Source organism: Sinocyclocheilus rhinocerous, unplaced genomic scaffold, assembly GCF_001515625.1.
Source record: "Sinocyclocheilus rhinocerous isolate Xijiao unplaced genomic scaffold, SAMN03320098_v1.1 scaffold228, whole genome shotgun sequence".
In the NCBI taxonomy this organism is placed as follows: Eukaryota; Metazoa; Chordata; class Actinopteri; order Cypriniformes; family Cyprinidae; genus Sinocyclocheilus; species Sinocyclocheilus rhinocerous.
Window position 1 is genome coordinate 129044 of NW_015634565.1, and position 10534 is coordinate 139577.

A 10534-nucleotide genomic window follows, 5' to 3' on the forward strand; every position below is an offset into this window, starting at 1 on the left:
AAAGGCGAAAGATTTATACAATATGAAGAGAAACATGAGTGTACTAGCTTTAAGAAAGCAGCAGTACGTACTTGAGCGACAGGAACACATTTCACAAGAACGGTGAGAACCTCACGAACAAAATCTGTTCAACATTTAACACTGACCTATTTGTAACCTGATGGTTACTTAGAATATTCTGTACACTATAATAAAGCAACCCATCCGGTCTTCTCTTTTTGTACTTTTAAATAAGAGTTTAGGTAAAAAATAAAAATAAAAATTACACTCAGGGATCGCTTCTAGACTGACAAAGACATAGCTGACCAAAAGAGGGCACCGTCTCATTATTGGGGGGGGCAAAACATAATTAATCGTTTCAGAAAATCAAACCTCAGCCTTGAAGATTACGTCCAACTTCAAGACCAGTGAAACTACTATCCGCTACAATGTGAACAAACATATAACAGCTGGACAAAAACATTTCTAACATTAAACTCGATTGAACAGCCCCGCAATTAAACAGGACATCAAAAAATTAGTTTATACTCATTGTGTTCCTCCCCACGGAAATCTTTAGTAAAAGGCGAAAGATTTATACGCTCTGAAGAGAAACATGAGTGTACTAACTAACGAACAGCGCTAGTACGTACTTGAGCGTCAGGGACACATTTCACAAGAACGGTTACAATATGACTGACATCGGTACTGCAATATATTGCAACAGAACGACGTATAACAACGTTAAATGATTATGCTATTTAAACGGCATAGCAAATAAGAGTGTATGCGTGTACAAAATTAAAAATACCTAAGTGAACTTAACTGTATCCCATTGCATTGTGGGTAAGAGAGCTTACTTCCGGATTCGTCATCACTCTCAAGGAATCAGCTCGCTTTACTGGCATGGTAGAAAACAAGCTTTACATTTTCAAAGCCTTTAGTAACAACATCAGTCTCTCTCGTTGTAACAACCACTTCTTAAATGTACACTTTGAATTGCTTTGCTTAAACACATCTGCTAAGTGAACTAAAGGAAATGCAAATACAACAATACAAATGATTTAAATGCAAAACATTCTAGCCCTTTCTGTCATTGCTGTTAATGCAATAATGTATATATTATAATACAGTAAGAGATAATGCACAATTTATACTTGTTACAAAAAATTCAAGCATTTAAACATAAATCAGATTCAATAGTTTTTAAGATTAATGCAAAAAATAATTTAGACTAGTTCTACAAAGTGAGAGAATATGTAACCCTCAATAGTGGGTTTTACTCTTGAAATATTAACAAATATCTAAATAAAAATCTTGTTTCTCCCCGTCGGGGAATCGAACCCCGGTCTTCCGCGTGACAGGCGGAGATACTGTCCACTATACTAACGAGGAAACAACTGGTAATTTAAAGCGGGAAATGGGACTTTTATTTTTCTTGTTGTTGCTGGAAATACTATATAAAAGTCCCATTTCCGCCTTAACTTACCAGTTGTTTCCTCGTTAGTATAGTGGACAGTATCTCCGCCTGTCACGCGGAAGACCGGGGTTCGATTCCCCGACGGGGAGAAACAAGATTTTCCTTTTATATACATGTGACTAAAGAAATGCATCTAATATATATCAATCAATAAATCAATCACGTAATAGTGTAGTTCATAAAGCCGTTGTAGTTTCACAGTAAGTGTACTTGTACAAAACAAAAATTTTATGAACCTTTTGGTAAACAAATCTATCTCCAATGATAAAAAGTAGAGGTAGAGGAACACTTTTCCAACTCTGACCCCCGACGCATGTGGCAGGGCATCCAGGTCAACAGTGACTACAAGCCAAGCAACTCCACTCCAACGATCACAGATATCTCCTTCCTTAACGAGCTAAATGACTTTTATGCTCGCTTCGACAGTGACAGCAAGGAGACAGCCACCAAGATCACACTCTCAGCAGACCACCAACCCCTCAAACTCACCTCCACAGATGTCTACACTGCATTGAGCAGGATCAACGCACGCAAGGCTGCTGGCCCCGACGGCATTCCTGGACGTGTGCTTAGGGCATGTGCAGAGCAGCTTGCAGGGGTCTTCACAGACATTTTCAACCTGTCCCTCACCCAAACAACTGTGCCAACATGCTTTAAGTCCACATCCATTGTGCCAGTGCCGAAACACTCCTCCCCAACGTGCCTGAATGACTACCGCCCCGTAGCACTCACACCTATTGTTATGAAGTGCTTTGAGTGACTGGTCCTAGCACACCTCAAGAACTGCCTCCCACCCACACTGGACCCACACCAATTTGCCTACCGTAGCAATAGGAGCACAGAGGATGCAGTATGCACAGTGCTGCACTCGGTACTCACACACTTGGGACAATAACAACACATATGTACGGACGTTGTTTGTTGAGTTCAGCTCAGCATTTAACACTGTCATTCCCTCCAAGCTGACCACTAAACTTGGAGACCTGGGCATTAACACCTCCCTCTGCAACTGGATTATGGACTTTCTGACCAACAGACCTCAGCATGTTAGGTCAGGCCACACCTACTCCACCACCATCACACTCAACACTGGCGTACCACAGGGCTGTGTGCTGAGCCCATTCCCGTACTCCCTCTACACCCACGACTGCAGGCCTGTACATGGATCCAACTCCATCATTAAGTTTGCAGATGACACCACGGTGATTGGCCTCATCAGAGACAACGATGAGACTGCCTACAGGGAGGAGGTACAGCACCTGGCCGCATGGTGCGCTGACAACAACCTGCTCCTTAACACCAGTAAGACAAAGGAGCTTATTGTGGACTTCAGGAAGAAGAAGAAGCACGCATGACCCCATCCACATTAACGGGACGGTTGTTGAACGTGTCTCCAGCTTCAAGTTCCTGGGAACCCACATCTCGGAGGACCTGTCCTGGACCACAAACACCTCCAGCCTGGTCAAGAAGGCTCACCAGCGCCTCTTCTTCCTTAGGACACTGAAGAAGGACCAGTTGTCTTCAGCCATCCTGGTGAACTTCTGGTGTGCGATCGAGAACATCCTGACCAGTTGTATCAAAGTTTGCAGGGCTCGCAAAATCGCTAGCCCGACGTCCCGGGGCTATTAGAAGCACGCATGACCCCATCCACATTAACGGGACGGTTGTTGAACGTGTCTCCAGCTTCAAGTTCCTGGGAACCCACATCTCGGAGGACCTGTCCTGGACCACAAACACCTCGAGCCTGGTCAAGAAGGCTCACCAGCGCCTCTTCTTCCTTAGGACACTGAAGAAGAACCAGTTGTCTTCAGCCATCCTGGTGAACTTCTACCGGTGTGCGATCGAGAACATTCTTTCCAGTTGTATCACAGTCTGGTATGGGAACTGCTCAGTTGCTGACCGCAAGGCACTGCAGAGGGTGGTGAAAACCGCCCAACGCATCACAGGGACACCACTTCCCCGACGTCCCGGGGCTATTGTGTTTTCCAGTCGGGCTACCAAAACATATCACTGCCCTGCCCGACGGGCTATCTTAAATAGTGATATAAAAATCCCTTACTTGATTTGCATTGTTCACTCGCTTGTAGGGGTGAAACGGATCATAGTTTATCATTTACACGTGTTTCTAAGTCTTACCAATTTAAACATTCAAGCGTTTTAAACCATTCATGCGCATGAAGAATTCAGTTCGGTGCTCGCGCGCACGCTCAAAGCACGCACATACAGAACGGCATTTCAGGCAGAGCACGAACACAGAATTGATTCTACTTTCGCTTGAACGGACACATACACGCAAAATTATCTCAAAATAACTATCTCGGCAAGTATTTTCATGTCTTAAATTAACGTAAACTGTGGAGAAAGAAATCGCACGTGCATTATTACATTGGATCCGTGCATTCAGTCTTAAAGGGGCAGCAGCCTATAAATACCTGCTGTTTAAGCACCACCTGCTGTCAGAGAGTGACATTTGTGTCTCATTCAGCCCGTCTGCTGTTTTTGTTTCGTTCAGATTTTTTAATGAGTATCACAAAGCTAAAGTCAGGCCATTTTGTTTTTGTTTCAAATTTCAAAATTTTACAATCTAAATAACATGTATGCAGCATCTTTGTTTGGATCGTGATTAAAATACACAGGCAAAATCTTAGTTTACTTGCATGGAGAAATGTCTTTTATTTGTATTATTTATTTATTTGATTTGGGAACTGCTCAGTTGCTGACCGCAAGGCACTGCAGAGGGTGGTGGAAACCGCCCAACGCATCACAGGGACACCACTTCCTGCTATTGAGGATATCCAGAGAAAACGCTGTCTACGTCCAGCTCGCAGCATTCTTAAGGACTCCTTTCACCCTGACCATAGACTGTTTAACCTCCTGCCCTCCGGGAGGCGCTTCAGGAGCCTCCGGACAAGGACCAGCAGACTTAGGAACAGCTTTTTCCCTACAGCTGTCTCCTTACTGAATTCTGCCCGCTGATCACCACTACACTACACACTCCTCAACACTACATCTGGTTTACAAAAAAAAAAAAAAAAACGGTTACACTTGTTATTACTTACACTACTGTCTGTACATCCAGAATACTGTAATAAACCATTTGCACACCGGAATATTTCTCTATGCACTTTTTTTAAATATATCCATTGCACTAGTGTTTTATACATCTTAATGTATCGCTTATACATATTCATTTGTAAATGATGTTCATATGTTCATAGTTTCTGCTTATAGTGTACATACACTTATTACATAATCCATCTGTATAGTATGTTCATAGTACACCTATCTGTATATCATGCTGATAGTATTTAAAAATCTGTAAATTATGTCCATAGTACTGCCTTATCTGTATATTTATTGTACATTTGTAACATATTGTAGACACTGTATATCCTGTACTTACTGCTTATTGCACTTCTGGTTAGATGCTAACTTCATTTCGTTGCCTTGTACCTTACATGTGCAATGACAATAAATTTGAATCTAATCTAATCTAATCTAATCTAAAATGCGCCATACCATTGCGCCCCAGGAAATGACTGACAAAAACTCTGCGCTACCAAAGACTTCAGATATAATTGAAAACTAGGGATGGGCGTATCGATACTAAGTATATATATATAAATACTGACGCGAGTATCGAAAGTATCGATACTCAAACTAAAAATATCGATACTAAGGTGCATTTTATTTACCAGTGGTTTTGTTTATTTAACAAAAATAATAATAATAATGCGTACAATATGCATTGAATTGGACAAATAACCTTTGTTAGCGAGTAATTGAGTAGGATAGAACTATTTTCCTGCTCATCTGAACACGTGATCAAACAGTTTAAAATAGCTGGGCTAAGATATATAAAAAAAAATTAAGACTGCAGAAATATGTTAATTCAGTATACACATTATTCCACCGGTTACAATTGTGACTGACCATAAAATAAAATGTTTCACACACTTTTCCAAAAAAAAAACCAAATTATTATTTATTATTTTAAAGGGTTACTAATGACACATCATTTGGATATTTTCATGTCTTTCATGTTAAAATGCGTTTAAAAAATAAAGTTAAGTGGTTTTCATTACCCATTTTACTCTTAGTAATTTAATAAATTAATTTAATAAATTTCATAATTTAAAAGTTTAGTGCAGAAGTATCGAATCGGTATCGATATCGACGTGAGCGACATCATGCCTATGGAATTTTGTACGTCAGGTCGACATCGGCCCAACGTATGTGTGCTGTCTGGGTAGAATAAGATCAAACAGTTTAAAATAGCTGGGCTAAGATATATAACAATTTTTAAGACTGCAGAAATATGTTAATTCAGTATACACATTATCCCACCGGTTACAATTGTGACTGACCATAAAATAAAATTTTTCACACACTTTCAAAAAAAAAACCAAATTATTATTGATTATTTCAAAGGGTTACTAATGACACATCATTTGGATATTTTCATGTCTGGGAAAAATTTGGGATTAAACGGGCTAAAATGCGTTTTCAACATAAAGTTAAGTGGTTTTCATTACCCATTTTACTCTTAGTAATTTAATAAATTTAATAATTTAAAAGTATAGTGCAGAAGTATCGAATCTGTATCGATATCGACGATACTGCCTTGAAAAATATCGGTATCGTATCGAAAACAAAATAAGGGGTATCGCCCATCCCTATTGAAAACCTCGCCACGGAAATAGTGAAACAGCGCCCATGAAATCAACGTGTGGCCAAAAATATACTGCATCCGTAGTGTTAAGCACTACCATAGAGAATGAATGGGAAAAGTTAAAGGAAGTTAAGCTTAACCTCTTGTGACCATTTTCGTATCCCGCGCGGGAAACCGGGGTTCGATTCCCCGACAGGGAGAAACAAAAGTTTTCATTTTACAGACATATGACTAAAGAGATGCCTCAAAAGGAAAACAAGCTTTTATTCGGTTGCCAAATATAACACTAAACAAATAAATCAAACATACAAAGTAACCCACAACACTAAGTTCACTTCATAAACAAACCTGCTATTTAACAAGTAACCTACAACAGCCTCGCATTAATACAAGACAACCATCAAAATGAGATATTACTCATGGCGCTTCTCCCCACAGAAATCTTTAGTATAAGACGAAAGATTTATACGATCTGAGGTCAAACATGAGTTTAATAAATAATCCACAAATCGGGAAGATGCTCAGTCAGGAGAGCACATCTCACAGGAACGGTGCACGAAAGAAACAAAAACAAAACTGACAATACTCTTATGGTATTAACAATGAATAAAAATAAATAAAAATAAAATAAAAATGGCCAAGAAACTACAGTTTAAAAGTATTTCGTTGTAATGAAAAAAACAAAACTGCTCTGTAGGTACAAGAGTAAAATAAATAAATAAATTAATTAATTAAAAAAAAAAAAAAAAGGAACAAAACAAACAAAATAAACAAAATTATAAAAGTAATAAAAGATAATAAAGTAAATTTATACGATCTGAGGTCAAACATGAGTTTAATAAATAATCCACAAATCGGGAAGATGCTCAGTCAGGAGAGCACATCTCACAGGAACGGTGCACGAAAGAAACAAAAACAAAACTGACAATACTCTTATGGTATTAACAATGAATAAAAATAAATAAAAATAAAATAAAAATGGCCAAGAAACTACAGTTTAAAAGTATTTCGTTGTAATGAAAAAAACAAAACTGCTCTGTAGGTACAAGAGTAAAATAAATAAATAAATTAATTAATTAAAAAAAAAAAAAAAGGTACAAGAGTACTTCCGGTTTCGTCATCACAAAACAAAGTCTGCAACTTAGTAACAATTTAGACAAGCAGAGAACAACCAAGACGTGCTTGTTTTCCAGAATTTCCGTTAATATTATGTGGATAAAACTGAAACTACACAGATGGAAACAAAGGAAAAACACATTATGTTCACATAATATTATTATCTTATAAGTAATGCTGGTTCGCAACACATTAAGAGATCTACAGAGATTAAACGGCTAGAACAGATTTGAGGCATATTCAATACACAAACCTCATTAGTGATATATTAAGAAAAGTTCAATGGTTTATTAAAAACTACAGCATATTCTAAATCGAATAACAGAACAACATTATCAGCCACATCACAAACTCACCTTTCGTTTGTTTACTACAGCGACACGTAGTGATGATGGACGGTACGACAGTCTACAGCCCAAACTGCGTTTAACACGATTAAAGCGAACAAACAACGCGATAAAAGTAAATATTTTTGTTAATAGCGATTCTAAATATTGCCATGACATCAAACATATATCAAAAGACTTAATTCGACCTTTGTCCTTGAGGAAATACTGGCGTTTTTCTTGTATGCCTATTACACAATCACGCGTGTTCAAGAAAGCAAAAACCTTATATTACAATAAAAATATTAATTCTATCTTCTAAATTTAGAGTCAAATCCGTAAAAACTGAGACTTACCTCGTCTCTTTCTATCATACATCACCTGCCACCTGTTTTCAGAAATTGCTGAATAACTCGATCCACATTAAAGGACCTTTTTTTGAGGTCTAATGAAGCCTGTGGCAAATTAGTCTGCACACATAAATACAATGTTGTTTTTAAATACAAGTGTAAAATGATTTTTAGAAAGAAAATAAATAAACACAGAAAGGCAGCTATTAGAAAAAGATTAAAGGCTATTCTTAGAATATAGGCTACAGATTTTAAAAACAACAGGCATTCAGCATGGCATGCACACCTCCATCAGGCCCCTGCACAGATTTATAAAACATGCACAGGACAAAATTAGCACTAATATTTCATATTACACCTTTATAACGGTATAATATTAAGCAGTTTTTGCTTATAAAAATATTGCATACAACAGCAGTTAATAGTATTATGCCCTGAATTAGACTGGAGAGAAGTTCTAAGTGAAATCTTTTGCAGTTCATAATGCTTTTTGAAATAGGTTACCAGGCTCCCAATTCTGGCCAGTTGGATGTTTGCCCAGAACAAAAGCACAATTAGTTTTTGCACACTAACTGAACCCAGTGGTTCTCCTAAATGAAATCATTTGATTATTTTCCAAGCTCTGTAAAGTTCCAATAAGGAATAAGGCAAAATTCCACACACACTAACACACAAAAAGTTTTGCTTAAGAAAATAGCGCAAAATAGCTCCACACCTACTATAGTTGTTGATATTTTGAATAAGCTTTTATTTTTATTTTTAATTTTAGTCAACGTTTTTGTTACTTTGTTGTGTGCGTTTGACATGTTTATAATTATTTATATTACATATATATTTTATATTTATAATTGTATGTATATTTTTTAAATATTACAATTTAGTTTTAATTTAGATTTAGTTTTGATTTGTTTGCAGTTAGTAGTTTCAACTTAAACTTATTCCATTTAGTTTTTTAATTTACAAAAATGGTTTCAATAGTTCTAGTTAATGATAGTAACCCTGCTCCACAGCAAGATACAGTTAGAGAAGTTTGTTTCATCAGTCAGTGTTTTATAATGACTTTTATCATTTTCTCTTTATTGCTGTATTGCATCATGCGCACAAAGCTAACTGTTGAGAATTCAGGGTAATAAATGCTTGAAACAATTCATATGCACTGTAAAAATGGTGGAAATGGCCTGAGTAACGAGCATAATACTTTCCTTGTCCTTGCCTGTCTTCTACAGCAGAGCCGGATCAGTGAGAAGAAACTGCTTCACCCGAAGCTGTGCTGCATTTCACTGTCCGCAGTTACAAGTGAGGAAAACTCATCTCGCAGGACCGGGGCCAAAGGGCGTGAGGTAAGACATGGGTGGCCGTCCGCAGTCGTGATTCCACTGCTGAAATCGTTTTCCATGCTGCGGCTCTGTGCGCTGGACAGTGTGGGAAGACATGTGGGATGAAAGAGCGTTTGGTAAATGCCCCAACCACACAATGTTTAAAGTCTACGCAGGGATGTTTAGATACTTTTGGAAATCAAGTGAAAAGGATGGAAAGTCTGCTATGAGAATTCAGAACCCTTTAGATAACAGATTAGCTAAACCCGAGTCTCCGGCCAGAAGATCATTGCAAAAATGTTCTCATTTCTGCATTGAAACCTTTTCAGAAAAGTGCTCAGAGAATAAACGCATCACTTCTTGAAGGAATTGTAAGTTAATCTCACAAGCACATGATTGTTGAGGTTTATTTGTGTGCCATTGTTTCTACATTGACCCCTGACCCCTATCATAAGGATGCTGCAGTGCAATTCCTTGATGGATAAAAATCATTTTATACAGGCTAATCCATAGTTATTAGTTATTTTGTCCACATATAAGGAGTTATACATGCACAAATGTGAAGATCGACATGTTTAGTCCGCCATTATCTATGAACATCTGCTGACTTATATGACCCAAAACACTGTTTAGTTTAGTTGGCTTCCTGCTCGACTCTCATGCCTGTCTGGGACGATGCTCTGGTCCTCTAGAGGAGTGAGTTAGTGCCAGTGTGGTTTGGGTATCCGGTAAGACCACCACCGCCTGTCTACATCATGACCTCCAGTATGTTAAAGCAACAAAGGTGAGTGAACACATTCAAGAGAAAACACAAAATAGACACTACCATTCAAAAGTTTGCGGTCAGTAATGTTTTTGAAAGAAGTCAGCACCAAGGCTGCATTTATTTGTTTAAAAATCCGATAAAAACAGTAATATTATGAAATATTTTTACAAATTAAAATAACTGTTTTCTATGTGAATATATTGTAAAATGTAATTTATTCCTGTGATCAAAGCTGAATTTTCAGCATCATCACTCCAGTCTTCAGTGTCACATGATTCTTCAGAAATCATTCTAATATGCTGATTTGCTGCTCAAGAAAATATGCTGCATCATATCCCCTGGTCTGCAGATGTGAAGTGAAGTGACGTGACATGTGGCCAAGTATGGTGACCCATACCCATTTATCCCATCCAAAGTGCACACACACAGCAGTGAACACACACCCGGAGCAGTGGGCAGCCATTTTTTTTTTGCTGCGGCACCCGGGGAGCAGTTGGGGGTTCGGTGCCTTGCTCAAGGGCACCTCAGT

At 38.1% G+C, this 10534-nt stretch overlaps 2 non-coding genes across 2 annotated transcripts; one reads left to right on the forward strand and one right to left on the reverse strand.

Annotated features, from left to right (window-relative positions):
- Positions 1 to 1302: 1302 nt before the first annotated feature.
- On the reverse strand, positions 1303 to 1374 carry trnad-guc (transfer RNA aspartic acid (anticodon GUC)). Its single transcript has one exon. It is a non-coding gene; the product is annotated as a tRNA-Asp (tRNA).
- A 102-nt stretch (positions 1375 to 1476) lies between these two features.
- trnad-guc (transfer RNA aspartic acid (anticodon GUC)) lies at positions 1477 to 1548 on the forward strand. Its single transcript has one exon. It is a non-coding gene; the product is annotated as a tRNA-Asp (tRNA).
- Positions 1549 to 10534: the final 8986 nt, after the last annotated feature.